This window comes from Canis lupus, chromosome 4 (genome assembly GCF_003254725.2).
Source record: "Canis lupus dingo isolate Sandy chromosome 4, ASM325472v2, whole genome shotgun sequence".
Lineage (NCBI taxonomy): Eukaryota > Metazoa > Chordata > Mammalia > Carnivora > Canidae > Canis > Canis lupus.
In genome coordinates, this window is record NC_064246.1 from 30,235,556 (window position 1) to 30,252,312 (window position 16,757).

The following is a 16,757-nucleotide window of genomic DNA, read 5'->3' on the forward strand; positions in this document are numbered from 1 at the left end:
ATTAGTACTGTATAATTTAGAACAGCAATATACTTTTATTACACAGCCAACTAAAATGTTCATCAAGCATTTTTAGTGATGTGAGAAAATGCTTATGATAAAATGGTGAGAGCAAAAGCAAAAAAGAAAGCATAGTTCAAAAGGTTAGCTAGCTTGTGACTTCAAAAATGTGAAAAAAAAAACAGAATTAGGAGCATGTGTGAGGACACTCATTTTATTTGCTTAAAATATTTGTGTTTTTTTATTAAAAATTTATGTGTGATCTAAATAAACGTATTATTAAAAAAACCCTGAAGTTATGTGTGACCGGATATAGGACTTTTCTAAATCGGGCATCAAATGGGTAAATAAGGTTCTGCGTTTAGGGCTATGGCTTGCTAATAATTTAGACCATCCACTGAGAACAATTAGAAATTCAGGATGAAAACTTTGACAAAAGACATTTTGAAAGTATCCAAGAGTGAGAAGGTAGTAAAGGATTACTAAGTCCAAGTCCCGTGGATGATGGCAACCCTGAGAGGTCAGCAGAGCACCAAAGCTCCTGGCTGTTGCTCTGCTGCGTTTGCTGAATTTGTTTTTTGGAACTTGCTGGGAGGAAGCAACAGACGCCCAGTGACCACCCATGTTGGAGAGTCTAAGAGGACACCACCCACCAGAGAGCTAGGGCTCAGAATATGACACCCTTAGGATAAGTGAACCAGAAATAAGTCATCCCTGCTCTCAGGGAACTATAGGACCTGTGCCTTGCTTTCCATCTGTGAAGAGGTTAAAAAAACCCCTATGGAGTTGTTACTACATGTCTGCCTCTCCTGAGATTCGCAGTACCAACATTTTCTTCACCTGGGTGTGAGTGGGTCTAGGTTTTGTGGGGACTAACGCTTTTACAGTATGGGGTGGGTTGTTCAGTGAGAGAAAAAAAACCACAATTAAAATACATAAGTAGGTACAAACATGGAATATTCATTTGGAAGAGAAAATGAGTTGCGAGAAATTCCAAATGCAAAAGCTGACCAATATCATAAACATCTAAAATTAAGGAAAGTAAGATTATTTATTTATTTATTAAAGACCTGACCTCAATAGAACTATTTTTCTCCCTACTTTTTTTTGTGGCTGCTTTGATAGCTTCTTTTTATGACAATGGTTTTATACAGAGAACATAAATATGATTTAGCCTGTACTCTAGCATGGGTGATAGAAATTTATTTTATTATTGATGGCTTGGAAAAACTTCTTCAGGTTTCATACCTTGTTATGGGTAACGGCATGTACATTTTTAGGATTGTTATCAAATTTGGGACATTTTGGGACATCTCCCAAGTTTATATATATATATGTTATAAAATCTCAGAGTGTTTCAAATTTACTTGGGCAGGAACCAATCTTAAATACTCTTTAAATTAATGGCCCATTAACCAGTTATTGTTGATGTTAGAGTGCAGTGGCATATTATTAGTTTTATGTTACCTTAGTTGATATCAGTATTCTGCGTCAAATTGGTAAGAAATTTAAATCTTTTAATATTGGTTCAGATAGTTCACTTACTTATTAACTTCATTTTCAAGCTATCCAAGAATCCATCCCTTACTTTTATCTGAAATTTATGTCTTTCTCTCAGTCATTTACTGCTCTTGGTATAACCTAAAACATTTTTTTTTTCTACTCCTTGCTTCTTGATGTATAATTTAGGAATCATTTTTGTTGATTCCTTCATTCATCTTTATCATCTTTGTTGTATATTTCATTAATTTTTTTAATCAAAATTTCCTTTCAGTTCTTTTTAAATAAATCTAAAGATGACAAGAAGTACTCATTTTGAGCTCTAACACAGGATTCTTTATCACTTGTTTTTTTTTAAAGATTTTATTTATATATTTGAGAGAGCTATTTATTTGAGAGAGAGCAAGCACGAGCGGGGCAAGGAGAGGGGGTTTAGGGAGAAGCAGACTCCTAGCTGACCAGGGAACCTGAACTAGGACTTGATCCAAGACTCTGAGATCATGACCTGAGTAGAAGGCAGATGTTGAAAAAACAGATGTTAACACACTGAGCCACCCAGGAGCTCTTCTTTATCACTTGTTTTATTGAAATGTTCCCAAATACTTCCCCAAAAGTTAGTTATAATGGCATATTTGGACTTCATCAACCTTTTGAAGAAACTCTTTGGCATCTCATTTGCATTTGAGTTTCTCTGCTGAATCTTTGAGCATCTATATTCAAATCTTTAAAATGTCACCCACTCCTGCTGCAAGACTGAACAGGTTTATAATGGGCATGACACCTCATTACATTTCTTAGATCATTTAAAGGAAACACCACCTTGGCACACATATTTAAGATACTCCATATAAAAGACAATCTGAAAAGAAAAAGAGTAATTGTTGCAAAATACCAGAGTAGCCAACCATATCAGACACTGCGGAGGCAGCTTTTTGTCACAGGAGGCTGAGACTGAGCTGCCCACAGACATATGAAGTGTTTCAGCTCGTAGCCTGTGTAATGGGGTATTTGCCTGTGATTCTCAGTCCACAGCGAGTTGTACTTGGGTAGGACTTGCTTCACATGGTTGAATAAACTTACAGATAGAAGCTTTTCAACTGGTGGAAAAGTTAGAAACGATGCTCCGAGTTTGTTTTAGGCTATGCCATTCATACTCAATCAGTTTAAACGGTCCCCAACTGATTAATGTTTGTCCCATACGGTGACAAATCTACAATAATGTAGATGTCTCTGCTATCTGGTTGTTTGGTTTATCCCTTTATTTTATACAGACTTTCCATGATTTTTACTAATTATCCACAAACTGTTTTAGGTAAATAGCTTGTGTTTGTTTTTTTCACTTTAAATTTTGGAGATGCTTATGCTTATGCTGCATCAAATTTAGCCTAGATGATTCCCATGACATTTCTATTATTTGAAGAATATTATTTTCATTCTCACCTCTGAAACCTCTTTTTCTTAAACATTACATACCCATAACTACCCCTTAGATCACTTGGAAATAATAGATGTTCTTCATTTTCTGTTTGTAGTTTTCTCCTTGGCCTTATAAAATCTTGTTATATTTTTTCCCTGGGTGCTTTATAGTTTTGATTCTAACGTAAATGGTACCTTTAAAAATATTTATATTTTTCATTGCTCTATGGAAATGTAACTGTTTCTGTCTACTGATTTCATATCTAGAATCATCTCTGATATCAATAATTCATATCTAGATTAGATTGGTTTCTAGATTAGTGTATATATAATATCATATCATCTAAGATAATCACAGATTTGTTTATTTAAAAAAATCTTTATGGTTTAATTTTTTATTCATTTTAAAAACTAAAGTATAACTAACACACAGTGTTATGTTATTTTCAGGTATACAATATAGTGATTAAACAATTCTATACATTAATCAGTGCTCATCACGATAAATGTACTTTTAAACCCCTTGGCCTATGTCACCTGTCTCCCACCCACCTGCCCTCTGGCAACCACCAGTTTGTTCTCTATATTTAAGCGTCTGTTTTTCTATTTGTCTTCTTTATCTATTCATCTATGAATGGACATATGCTTTGCTTCCATAGCTTGGTTATTATAAATAATGCTGCAATAAACATAGGGGAACATACATATTTTTGCATTTGTATTTTTGGTTTCTTGGGATACTCAATAGTGGAATTACTGGATCCTATGGTAATTCTTTTTTTTTTTTTTTTTTTAATTTTTATTTATTTATGATAGTCACAGAGAGAGAGAGAGGCACAGAGACACAGGCAGAGGGAGAAACAGGCTCCATGCACCGGGAGCCCGACGTGGGATTCGATCCCGGGTCTCCAGGATCGCGCCCTGGGCCAAAGGCAGGCGCCAAACCGCTGCGCCACCCAGGGATCCCGGTAATTCTATCTTTAATTTTTTGAGGAACCTCCATACTGTCTTCCACAGTGGCTGCACCAGTTTGCATTCCCACTAACAGTGAACAGACGTTTCTTTCTCTCCATATCTTTGCCAAAACTTGTTGCTTGTGTTTTTTATCTTAGCCATTCTGATAGGTGTGAGGTGGTATTTAATCATGGTTTTGATTTGCATTTCCCTGAGGATTAGTGATATTTGTACATCTTTGGAAAAATGTCTATTCAGGTCCTCTGCCCATCTTTAAATTGGATTATTTGGGGTTTGTTGTGTGTGTGTGTGTGTGTGCGTGTTTTAATTTTTATTCTTGCTTTACTTCCCCAGCTGTGACCTCAGCATGATGTTGAATAGAATTGGTGACAAATGGACAATTTAGTCTTTTTTCTAACCTCAGGAAGAATATGTTCAATATTTCCCCACTAGCTGTGATGAGCAGTGCACTGCAGAATTGTTATGCTACATTTGTTTACCATATTGGCACTCTGAGCTGAAAGGGTCTATGGAGTGGCAAGACTGGAAGAAGTGGCTGAGGGAATGGCCACTACCCCATATTGAGTGGTGATGTGGACTTCAGGGATTTAAGAAAGATTAAAAAGGCTAGCATTGGGGTATGAGGGTCAGAGAAAGTGTTAAAGGTGGTCAAAGGATAAACAGACAGTGAGAGGCAGAGGCAGGGACTGGTGGGCCATCTCACCAGTGCCAGGAGTCTTCAGGAAATCCAGATGCCTAATCAAGAGGTCGTGCCCCGGGCCCAGTACCAAGGACAGAGCCATGAGAACAAGGTGATTCATGACTTATTCTGCCTAAATCAACTCTGAATCTGGCTTGTTTCTGTTTTATTATACTGGTTGTGAAGTAAGATTGTCATTGGACTTTCTTTCAAGTTGCCAGTCTGACTTTCCTGGCAGAGGGTGGGAGGAAATATGACTCCATGCCCCAAAAGGCAGACAGCTGAGCAAACTTCTCCATGGGCATCGGTGCTGCAGAAATCAAAGAATCATCCTAACTATTGTGAGGAAAGGAGACTAGCACATGCTTTTCATTTTCTTTATAAACTTAATTATTTTATTTTAGGGTTAAATTATTTTCACTTTTGGTAAAATGTTAAGACATTTGACACCATGCTAATATCCCATTCTGCCCTGTCCCAGGGAACTACAGTGACCAGTTTGTTGTATCTCCTTCCCGGTAGGTTTCAATGGATTTGTGTTCATAAATATGGCTATTTATAACTATAGCAAAATGTGTATAATATTATTTATTTCTATGGCTATTTATTTATATGACTATTATAAATGTGGCAAAATGTGTATAATATTATCGTTGCTGGTGTGTAGGTGTGTGTGTTTAATGCAAATTCTATCACATTCAAGTTATAGTTTCTGTTTCTCCTTTTGGGACATTAATGTCTTCAAAGATATATCCAGAGAAAACACTGTAAAAACTCTAGTGAAACAATCTTTTCTGGAAATTTCGTCAAAGATGATAATGAACATAGAGATAGAAATTGCTAATGTCAGAGAAACTCAGGACTGAGAACATTGAAAGTGGCTCAGTTTATCATGGGAACTGTATGGCAGATAAAAGAAAAACAGATGCAAATTTCCTCCTGCACTGCAAATGGCCCATAGGCACCCGTACACCTTAGTGATAAAGAGTGCGAGTGAGGGCTCTGGCTGGCGCTAAAACAGCTATTAATTGTTTCCTCTCCTTAAGATCAAGTCTGAATGAAAAGGCTAAATGAGTTTCCTTTAAGCATGAGGACTCCTGTTGAATTGTAGGAGGACTGCTGAAAGATGAAGGACGAATGTGTGATGTGTGTTTTAAGGACTCTGCTTCCAATTATTCTCGTCCCTTTATTGTTGAGAAGCAGTGCCTGTATGAGTAGGATCAGGGACTGAATACTCTTCAGAAATTCATTATATGCAGCAGCCACTTTTTAACCTTTGCCTGTGAGTGATTTTTGAAATGCACTTGTGGTGGACGGGTTTTAAATTCTAAAGGTGAATGAAATGGCATTGTCAGAGCAATAATGTCTATGGTGATGACAACACTGGTGCCTGGAAATTGAGTTCTTCAAGGGAGGGATATTATGGGAAGAGTTAGAAAGAATTGCGTCTTGATTTCCAATATATTAATTTATTCAAATAGCCTCATCTACGTATATAAAGGAATCATAGGATGTTAGAGTCAAAAAGACATTAGAGACAATCCAGTTATTGAAATGACTTTTTTAAAAGATGTAATGAGAGAGATAGACAAACTACAGGAACAGTTCAAGGTCACACAATGGATGGAACAAAAAACCCCAAGCTTCCTGGATTGGGGTGGGTACCATGGGCTTTCTCTGCAAAGTGCTGCCTCTCTTAATTTGGTCACACAGTGACCATGTATTGAACGAAGCATTACAAGAGAATGAAGCTTTTGTGAGGTGGTGTGGGGTAGAGGAAGGGGCATTAGTTATGGAGTTAGACACCCAAAGTTGAATTCTGAATCTGCCACTTAAGTGATTTTAAGCAAATCTCTTTACTGGCCTTACCTTAGTTTAACCATCTTGCCTGTCTCACAAGAAAGATAAATTTTGGGGGAAGCCAAATGAAATCATTTCAGGAAAGTGCCAATACAGGGTCCACCACATTGTGGGATCTTGAAAAGTGATCGTTTTCATTTTCTCTGTTAAACAAGATGTCAAGAAGGAGAAAATAAACAGAATAAAACCAAACAAAAACCCAGAAATAACTCTTACTGGAAATAACTCTTATCTTGGGTTTTCTATATTTTCCTCCTTTTTCCTTCCTTCCCTAATCTACTAAATTAGGTAAGCAATCACAGCTCCAGTTTTGCCTCATCTGCAAAGTGATCTTGGGAACGTTGGCTTACCAGGAAAAGCTGCTAGGTATCTAATTTTACATGATGACCCAATAATTGGTGAAGAGAACTCTGGAAACTTGCGACTGGGCCCCAGGTCACTTGCTTCCAAACACTCAACAGGAGAGAAGGCAGAGGTTGCTCCTGATTTTTTCAGAACTTCCCTCAGTACACAATCAACTCATTCTGAGAATGTAGAAGAACATTCTTATGTCTTACTTGAGGGTAACAATTGGCTGTGGGCAGGGACGAATGGTTCTTGGTGCAGAAACTTGGTGGGATCATCAAAATGCCCTCTGATGAATACCAGATCATGCACATTTGATCAGCATTTTTAAAGGTTGCCCTGAACTTACTGGCTGTTGGGGCTTCAAATAAGCCATGATATCTCACTTCTGGAGAAGATGATCTCAAATCCTTGAAAGACAGGCTGTAAGAAGCCAATATAGAAAATCAATATGAAACAAAGACCTGTTCCTCCATCTCTACTCCAGTGACTCTGACTGATGTGACCAAGGAAGTGTAAATGTTTTACATCAGAGGGAAGTGTCATCAGCTACCAGAATTAACTCCAAAAAAAAAAAAAAAAAAAGAGAATTATCTCCACTACTGGTGGAACCAGATGATAAGAAGGACCCATAGCACTTATTTTGAAGTCTATCCTGAAGAAAGTGGTATGATCTCAAGGGAATTACACAGAGAGGGAGCTCTGACATTCTAAAAAAAGAAAGAAATATGGAAATAAAGTCAGGCCAAGATACGTGGGAATGTGCTGTTCAGATTGGAGGCTGGAGGCAATGTGTCAGGTGAAGGTAGTAGTAGCAGATACCTTTTAACAGTTTTAAGGTCTTTTACTGAGTAAGTGTGGTAGGATGTGGAAGGAAGCTTGGTAAGGTCAAGGGGCTGGCTCAGGAGGCTGAGAAGGAAAGGATGGTGGATGAATAACAGGTGGGAGCAGCAATGAGGGGGGTTCTCCCTTGGCATTGAACAGATATTGCAGATTCTAGGTCTTTTTCTTAGCATTATACAGAGGCACAGTCATGAACAGGGTTTATAGAAATCCCAGGAATGAGGTTAGGTAGCATTGGGATGCTGTCTAGGGAGGCCTAGCCCCAGTTTGAGGTGGAAAGGGGCCACAGCTAGGGCAGGCTGCACTGAGAAGGGTCTTGCCTTACTGGCTCTAGCACCTTCCCATAAGTCCCACCTTATACTCAGAAGAGGCACAAAGATTGCTGGGACCAGGGTGATTCCCCAGCAGGGGAATCCATGACCATTTCCATCTCTGGAAATTCCCTTAGTTTCTCCCCACCATCCATGCCCTCTGAATGTGCAACTGAGCTTCTGGTAGCATCCTTCTGGTTTTGAGCAAAATTTCAACTATGCTTTCTAGTTTTCCAGCAATAACCATGGGATTTGAAAGGCTTCTTCATACTCTTGAGCCAAGTGCTCCACATCTTCACTCATTTGAGGTCCAGATTATGTCTGAGTGATTTGAATCTGGCTAATTGGGATCAGAATCTCTGTGGGCAATGGACGTGGGGTGGAGAAAGAGTGGACACCAACAATGATGTTGAAGACAATGACATAGAAAAGAAAACCTGGTCAAAATCTGGGAGAGCTGCAGCAAAGAGATCCAGAATCTGCTTATCATGTGGGAGTTTTGAAGTGGAAGTTCTAGGAGTTGTTTGATTCATCAGAAACAGTAACCAGGAACAAACTGATCACAAGACTCCTGGGGAGTCTTCATGCAGAAGACTGGGGTGGAAAAGCTCTGTTTGTACAGTTCCTGTAACAGAAGAAAAGTAGTTTCACAGGGATACTCATAGGCCGGGTGGGACAGGTGGAAAGCTCTGGCATCTTCTGCAGAAAGCCTGAATGCCCCATGCCTGGGATAATACCACCCCTACTGGATCTTCCCCTTGTTGACAGCCAGTGGGGGCAGTCAGCTTCTGACTTTCCACCCCCTGCCCTCACTGAAAGTGACTGGAATAGGTGCCATTCAACTCCTTCCTTTGGGCTGGTGGTGCAAGTCCTGATGACCATCTAGTGCTCAGGGTCAAATCCATGCCCTCTCACCTCCTGACTCCTTGCCCCGACCTCTGCAGTTTTTCTTTTTTGGTCTTGGTTCCTTCAAGCAGGGGGTTGGACATGGATTCTCCTTGAGATTTTTCCATTTCCCAGGCAGGCTTTTCCTTCACACACTGCGGGCTGGTGGACCCTTCCCTCAACCTGATCCAGCCTGCTCTCTCTCTCTCTTAGAGAATTAATTGACATTTCCAACTTGAGGTTCAAAGATGTAGGAGGATGTGTTTGCCTTTAAACATCTAGACAACTTTTGCTGTTCCAGACAGGAAGAGATTATCAAATATTTAGGCACATGGTAGCAGAGAAAGCCCAGTGCACACTTCTGTTTGGAAAGACCAATTATAAAAATAAACAACTGCCTTTACCAAAAAAGATGTATCGAGACAGACAATAATGATATTCAGCTAATTTTAGCTTTTCCTTATTGTCTCTGTCCCTCTATACTTCTCTCTTACTCCGTAGTTTTGCTATTACTTCTCAATCACTTTTGACTTTCCCTCACTTTAGTTGCCATTTTGATTGTTTTCCTGTTCCTTGCTTTATTTGAACTATTGTTCTTTCTTATGTATGATTACAGTGTAAGCCCGAAGTCCAGATAATATTAAGCTAGAAAGGCCCTGTTAATATGCATTTGCACCACAGAAAGGAAATTAGCTCATTTGTATGATAAATGAAAATGTATTATCTTGCTGAAATAGTGAACATGAAGTTCATGCAATGTGAAGATGCCATGACGTCTCACCAAGTTCAAGGATTGCATTTGGGAATTATATTTCCCCTGAGTTAGAGACTGGTGTTAAGTAGGCAGAGAATTAGAAGCTGATAAAGGAATTACTAATACTGCCATTTGTTTTACAAATTTCAATTAAAGGATTTAATATGATGGTTAAACTATAAATTACATTTAGTAAAGCTACGAGACTGGCATTTTCCTTAATTTAATATTCTTGCTTAATGCTGGGAGGCATTAATCCGGGTGGTACTGGGTGGTCTCAAGTTCAAGTGAAATCCCTGGTATTCATGATGTGTGGTTAAGCAAGAAATACTGTGTATGAGATTGGAGAGTGGAATGAAGTATTATGCTATTATTTTAGAATCCAGAATTTAATATGATTCCATTGCATTTGAAAGATTTAACAGATCTCAGAATGAGTGAACCAAATGTTTGGATAAATCACTGTAGTTTCTCTTTCATTAGCTTGATAGTTGCAAATGAAGTAGATTTTACTTTGTTATGTTTCCAACCCAGTAAGAATAAACATGTAAAGAAAATGAACATCAAGGCACAAATGTGTACATTCAGTGTCACCAAACTATAAAAGCTTAAAAAAAAAATCAGCTCTGCGGAATTTATAGGGACAATCCTGTGGTATTTCCAATCAGATGAAGAGAGCTTATCTTGTTCAACCATGAGGTTTAACATAATTTCTCCAGTTTTTCATATTTTGCATTCACAATCTGTCAAAGGAAGGGCTAACTCCACGTTAGTGTGTGTATGTGTATAAATTTATCTACAAGTTCAGTTAGCTTGTTTTTTCATCCGAATTGTCTTCAGTGAAGATAAAGGCCTTTGGACCAAGTGTTCCATGCTTTCTCTTACTTGAGGTCCAGAGAGTATCCTGGTGATTCTAATATGGCTGATAGGAATAAGAAGACCAGAAAGAAGAAATGAAGGCAGCGTGGAGGGAATGAGCCAACACCAATGATGATGACAAAAGAACATCAGGTCAGAATCTGGAAGAGCTTGACAGCCCCCCCGCCCCCATACATGTTTATACATGGGGGTTAGGAAGTAATTAAAATTTGTTAGTGGTTTGGTTCAGCAGAAATAGTAACTGACACCAACCTGGTAATCATACTTTACCTAAAACTCTTGCATGGAGGCCATTGCTCCTGTGACCAAGTTCTCTTAAAATTCCTCCCAGATATGTATCCCCTTCCTGCTTTCAGGAACTCTGCATGTCTTGTTTCCTAAATTGCTGCCTCACCCACCCAACCCCATCTGCCTAGCTTGCTCCTGCTCATTTTCTAGTTCCCTTTGTCCAGGAAGCCTTCCCTGTCCCAAACTAGGTTAGGGATCCTTGTTATATGGTCTCATAACACTGTTGACACTTATTACAGTTGTAGTTAATAAATAACTAACTTATTTAGTTGTTTCTTTAATGCCCGTTTCCCTCCCAGGACTGGTATATCCGTGGAAGTAGGGACCATCTTCTGTCAATAATATCTGCATGGTAAACAGGTAGATAGAAAGTATTTGGAAGGTGATAGGAAAAAAAAAAAAGTTACCTGCATGAGTACTGAACAAGGCAGAAGCCTGGTGTTATGGGTTGGATTGTGACCTCTTCAAAAAAATATGCTAACATCTAACCCCCAGTACTTGAGAATGTGACCTTATTTGGAAATAGTTCTTTGCAGATTTAATGAAGTTAAAAATGAAGTCATTAGGGTGAGTCCTAATTGAATATAACTGAAATTCTTGTAAAAAGAGGAAAGTGCAACATGAAATCAAAGACACAGAAGAATAAATCCACATGACCACAGCGATAGAGATTGTAGTGATGTGTCTATGAGCCAATGAACATCATGAGTCAATGGCCACCACCAGAAGGAGGGAGAACCCAAGGAAGGATTCTACTCAGAGTCTCAGAGGGAGCATGTTCTGTAGACACCTGGATTTCAGACTTATAGCCTATTAGATTGTGAAAGAATAAATTTCTGTTCTTTCAAGCCTTCCAGATTATGGTGTCTTGTATGGCAGGTGTTAGGAAACAGATACTTCCAGCCATCAGAACTGGTGCCAAAGGTTCCAGATAAACTAGCAGCAAGTGGCATTGACTTCTGTGATGATGGGCAGTGGTACTTAAGGCCAACTTTGCTCTTAGAACTTGGGATTAGATGGATCTGACAGGTGAGACATGAAGTAAGTGAAATGGAAGAGAGAGAAGAATTTCAGGGGCTGGGCATCCATGAGAATAGCTGAGAGTAATAGTTAAGATTTAGTGGGTTATTATAAATTCCAACATCACCGAAGCCCTATATGAACATGTTTTTATTTATTCCTATAAATAATTTATGAAGTTGGTCCTATTTTCTTTATTTGTGGATAAAAGGAATGAGGAACAGTAAGATTGAGAAATGGCGGGGCCTTGATTTGAACCCAGGCAAGTATGAAGGACAGAGAGCAGAGAAAGACATCCCAGAAAACGCCACTTGGTATAGAGCTATTTAGTTCCCAAAAAAGATTTATTAAGGATTCATCTGGGTCGAACTGTTTCACAGGCTGCTGCTGCGCACTGAGATTAAGCCGATTTCAAAGCTGCTATTGACATATAGGTATATGCTTTCTATTTTTAAGCTTGTTTTGACAACAGTGTCAATCAGTCTACGTGTTTCATAACCCCTTTGGCAATGCGATGTGATATTGTCATCATATTCAGAATCTTGGTTTCATATCCTCCTCATTAAAACCCAGAAGTACTTATGACATTCTAGTGCTGACTCCTTCCTCTCTTACAGGTGCCTCTTCTGCTTCCAAAGTAGGTCAACCAGTAGCCCAGGCTCACAGAAGGCGCATATGCAGACGAATCAAACGCTGGTAGGAATCCTGTCTGAGGAAGAGATTGTTAATTCTCCCTCTAGAGAGAAGGCATCTCCCAGAGATGAAATCTATTCTTGAAATTCCTATGGGAAAGAGAATCCATTGGGTCTCTGAGTGGAGCATGTGTGAGAGCGGAACTGGGGCAGGGTACTCACCTTGCTCTTCCATTTTACCCCCTTCCTTACTGAGGCTCCATTTATTTCCTCTTCTGTGAAATGGAGGTAACACTAGCTTACCTGCTGTCATAGTTTTTTGAGGGACAAAAATGAGAACATGGAGAGGATGGTGTTTTTCATTCAGGGCAATTCCACTGAAAAAGCTCTATCAGGAAGGAGCATCTTTGTTTTCCTTTTAGATAGGTGAACATTTTTATTGTTGTGCCCCAGGGATCCTTACTTTTGCTTTTCCAGATTTTTCTTTTTCTTCTTCCCTCCCCCTTCCCTTCCTTCCTTTCTCTCTCTCTCTTTTTTCATCAATCATCTCTACAGTCTCTTGAATCTTTTTTACTGTTTTCCACTTGTTATATAGCAGGCAGAGGCTCAAATTGCAGAGCATCCATACTCTGCTGCACACACCAGGTAAGTCATACATGCACACATTGAGAGAAATGCTCTTTACAGAAACTCTATGTGCTTTTTATTCTAAGTGGTTCACTAGATCCATAGGTCAATTTTGGTAGTTTTGGGCATGATAGTAATTTGCACAGCTCATTTTTCTCTTCTCTAAATAAACTTCTTGGACTTTCCTTCTCCTCCAGCTTGGTTTTGGTCATTTTTTTCTTGTTAAGGTCATCTCAAGTACTAAAGCAATTATTCCAAAACACAGACAGTCCTCTCAAAATACAGTAATGTTTACCCCTAAAATAAGTGTTCATTATTCAAATCACAAATTTAAGTAATATGATCATTGATTTCAAGCATGTTACAGAAATGTCAACATGTGGGTACTAACAACTGATGCTAATCATAATAATGATAATGATAATAATGATAATGATAATAATGATAATAATAATAAATTAGTACCAATTCAACCGCGGTCATCTCACATGCCAGGCCCTGGATTAAATTCTGTTTTTACATTTATCATAGACATCCTCAAAACAATCCTGCTGAGTAGGCATGACTATTCTTATTCTGCACAGGTGAAAGCTGAAGTTTTCATAAATTAGATTGCAGAAAGACAATTCAAGCAATGTAAGTCTAGGGACCCAATAGCCAGTGCTATCTCCTGTGACTTTGGCTATGTCGTAGGGATGGCCCATTAAGGACTGAGCAGACGTGGTTTTGGAAACTATATGGAATCAGGGCATCAGAATATTGTAGAGTCTTTCCCTTAATATCTGTAAAAACCTGCTTCCTTGCCCTTTACAGTAGCTGTTACATCCATCTGCTCACAATGAATTTCTTAATCACCTGTGGTGAAGTGATTCTGACTCCTTAAGAATTTTTTCCTGGCCACCATGGGGAATGCTTATTGTTATAACATCTGCTCACTCTTTCCCTCCTGGTAAACTCTGAGGCAGAGGAGTCACTGGAGGGCTTTTAGCAATGTCTACCCTTTCTGGGTGTGAGGAAAGTTGGCCATCTGTCAGTGGCCATGGGGTATCCTTCACTGACCTCTTGCATTTAATTTCCTGGACTGAGTGCTCACTTTAACCCACTCTATTTACTATGGTGATTTTTGTTCTCTCCTTACATACATGGTTAAGAAATTATAATTCCTCCAGGAATGACTAAGGCTGTGCTTTCCAGCAAGGTAAAGACAGGATGTATCCCACCGTAAAGGACTTTGGTTTTCAAAAAGACAGTTTTATTATTTGTTCTTATTGTGGTATCAAATTCCTTTGAATTTACTTATCATAATAGGGCATGGTCATCTGAACTATAGTCTACAAAAGTATAGGTAAGAAATCTCTCTGTGGTTATTCTTAGTACCTTCCTGGAAACTCAGCATTTTGACTGGATAAATTAGAAAGCTAGAATTTTATCTTGAGTCAAGGGGTTGGCTTTTTATGATGATTGACTTTTAGTCAGTCTGGCATCTGTTGCTCTCTTCATTTCTGCTTCTTAAGCTTTCCTCCTCCATATTATTTTAAGATTTAAGTGTCCAGATGGATACTAAATTCCTTTCTCACACCTGGCTTCCTGAGCAAGGAATGAGTTTTTTGCCTTTTCAGTGGGCACGAATCATGTCTCTTGGCCTGCTTTTTGTAACATGCAACACTTTTTTCCTCTCCCTGGCTTTAATGGTCTCATTAAGGGTCTCAGAAATGGTGGCTCTCAAATATCATTTATCCAAGTACCATCAAAGTTTCAGTGGAAAAGGGGCTGAGAGAAATAGAAAAACAGTCTCAGATTTCTATTCATCTTCAGCCAGCTTATCACGCTGCCCTTTGAAAGATGGCCTCATAAATTAATATGGTCAATGGACAGGCTAGCGGTACCACTGGCTGCTGGGGCAAGCCACTTAATGTTTTTTTTTTTTTTGAACAGATTCCATATTGCTGTTGTTTGTAAATCCCCAGCTTATACTATTCCATCATCTTCATTCAAGTATCTGTATCACATTTTTGTTATTAATTCCTCTATGGATAGCATCTAAGTTGCTTCAGACTTTGTTAGCATAAGCAATATTTTAAGGAACATCCTTGTACATGCCTCCTTATGTTGTCAGGTGAGAGTTTCCCTACTGAGGAATAAGATAGTTAAGGTTGTGGGTATGGGCATCTTTAATTTCACCAAGTTTCACCATTTTTCCCTCAAAACTGTCTTCTTTACTAGCAATGCATAAAGGTTCTTACTTAGCTGCATTTTTGCTATTGCTTGGTGTCATCTGACCATCAGCTCAAAGTTCAGGATCTTATCATCTCAGTCAGGCCCCAAGTGAGTGTGAGGCTCCTTGGATGTAGTCCATTAAGTATGATTCTTTGAGTAGAATTTCTCTTGATCTCTGAAAGTAAACAAGCTGAAAGTGAACAAGCTGTTTGTCCCCCATGTACTCAACATTTAGGGTGGGAGAGGCATAGGGTGACCTCTGTAAACATTGCCGTTTAAAAAGGGGGATGGGGTGTCTGGGTGGTAAAGTCAGCTAAGCATCTGACTCTTGGTTTTGACTCAAGTCAGGATCCCAGGACTGTGAGATCAAGCCCTACGTGGGGCTCAACACTCAGCACAGAGTCTGCTTCAAGTTCTCTGTGCTTCTCTATCTCCCCTCCTCCCCATTCTCTCTCTCTCTCTCTCTCTCTCTCAAATAAATAAATAAGTAAATCTTTAAAAAGTGGGGGGTAATGGGAGACACTAAGATCACTGGATCTAGTAATTATGAAATCTAACTGGGTGAATGCAGGAGGCTCCTGGAGCTCAGTTATACTTCTGCTAAGGAGTTATTCATTATTCTTCACAGTTCTGGCTACGCTCTGGGCTCTCTTGAGTTCTACTCTCTTGAGTTGTACATTCATTTTGCTAAAGGTAGCTTGTGTTTACAGCTGAGTAGTATCCTCAGTCTGCCTTTTGGTTGTAGATTTTGGGGGCCCTAAGGCATCTTTTCCTTTTGTGCTTTCTCTGTTCCTTTCAGTCTAAGTTGTAGTAGGTATGTTTCTGTATATAACATTCTTTTAAAAACCTCGTGGGTCTCCTGTGTGTATTTTTGGTGGTCAGGTCATTAGACAAAAACATGCTGACAAATCTCTTCAAGGTAAACCCTTTTCTACTTTGGGCTTCTACTGAGGAATGTGTTTTTAAGCTTCTTAGAAGCTCTGTTGTTTGAATTAAAGGACATGTAAGTCATACCCTTGAAACCTAAAGAGCTCTTTTGTCCTACTGAATGACCCTCTGAGGCACCATCTTTGATATTTCTATTGATATTTCTTTGATATTCCTCTCTCCCTCAGCTTTAGATTGAAACCCGATCTTCTTGAGAGTGTCCTGGATTTGATCTTTGCTCAACAGCTCAGAGCTGTTTCCTAAATTTGGGACTGTTTGTCATCTGATAGGGCTGGAACCTTTGAAACTAGCAAATTCAGGTTCTTTCTGTGTAATAATCCTTTCTTCAGCTAATCCCTGTCTTCTCAGATTTTACTTTAAGCAGCATTTTTGCCGCATTTTTACTAGTCTGGCTGGAAATCTCCTTAGCTAGATCATCCAGTGCATGAAGTATATTTTTTAACTTCCACGTTACTTCTGGTTACTGTTGCCCAACTTTCTATTAGGACATAATGAGGATCTCCTTTCCTCCAGTTTCCAGTAAGATTCTCCTCATTTTCTTTTAAGCCCTCACTGGCAACCTTCTTAAAGTCCAACAT

General features: G+C 39.1%; 2 long non-coding RNA genes across 6 annotated transcripts in view; one reads left to right on the top strand and one right to left on the bottom strand.

The window, feature by feature from the left end:
* Positions 1-1,881: 1,881 nt before the first annotated feature.
* LOC118354535 (uncharacterized) lies at positions 1,882-7,070 on the bottom strand. 2 transcript variants are annotated; one of them, XR_004815226.2, is made up of 3 exons: positions 6,781-7,070; positions 6,440-6,573; positions 1,882-2,005 (listed from the first exon to the last, which is right to left on the bottom strand). It is a non-coding gene; the product is annotated as an uncharacterized LOC118354535 (long non-coding RNA). The 2 variants fall into 2 exon arrangements; XR_004815225.2 differs by lacking the exon at positions 1,882-2,005 and adding an exon at positions 4,323-4,880.
* Positions 6,870-16,757, top strand: part of LOC112651763 (uncharacterized) — a 28,330-nt gene continuing 18,442 nt past the window's right edge. The window contains exons 1-3 of one of the 4 annotated variants that reach the window (XR_007410180.1): positions 6,870-7,580; positions 10,459-10,579; positions 12,373-12,451. This is a non-coding gene — a long non-coding RNA (uncharacterized LOC112651763). The remainder of the gene's footprint in view (positions 7,581-10,458; positions 10,580-12,372; positions 12,452-16,757) is intronic. The other 3 variants (XR_003131019.3, XR_003131016.3, XR_003131017.3) reach the window with 3 other exon arrangements.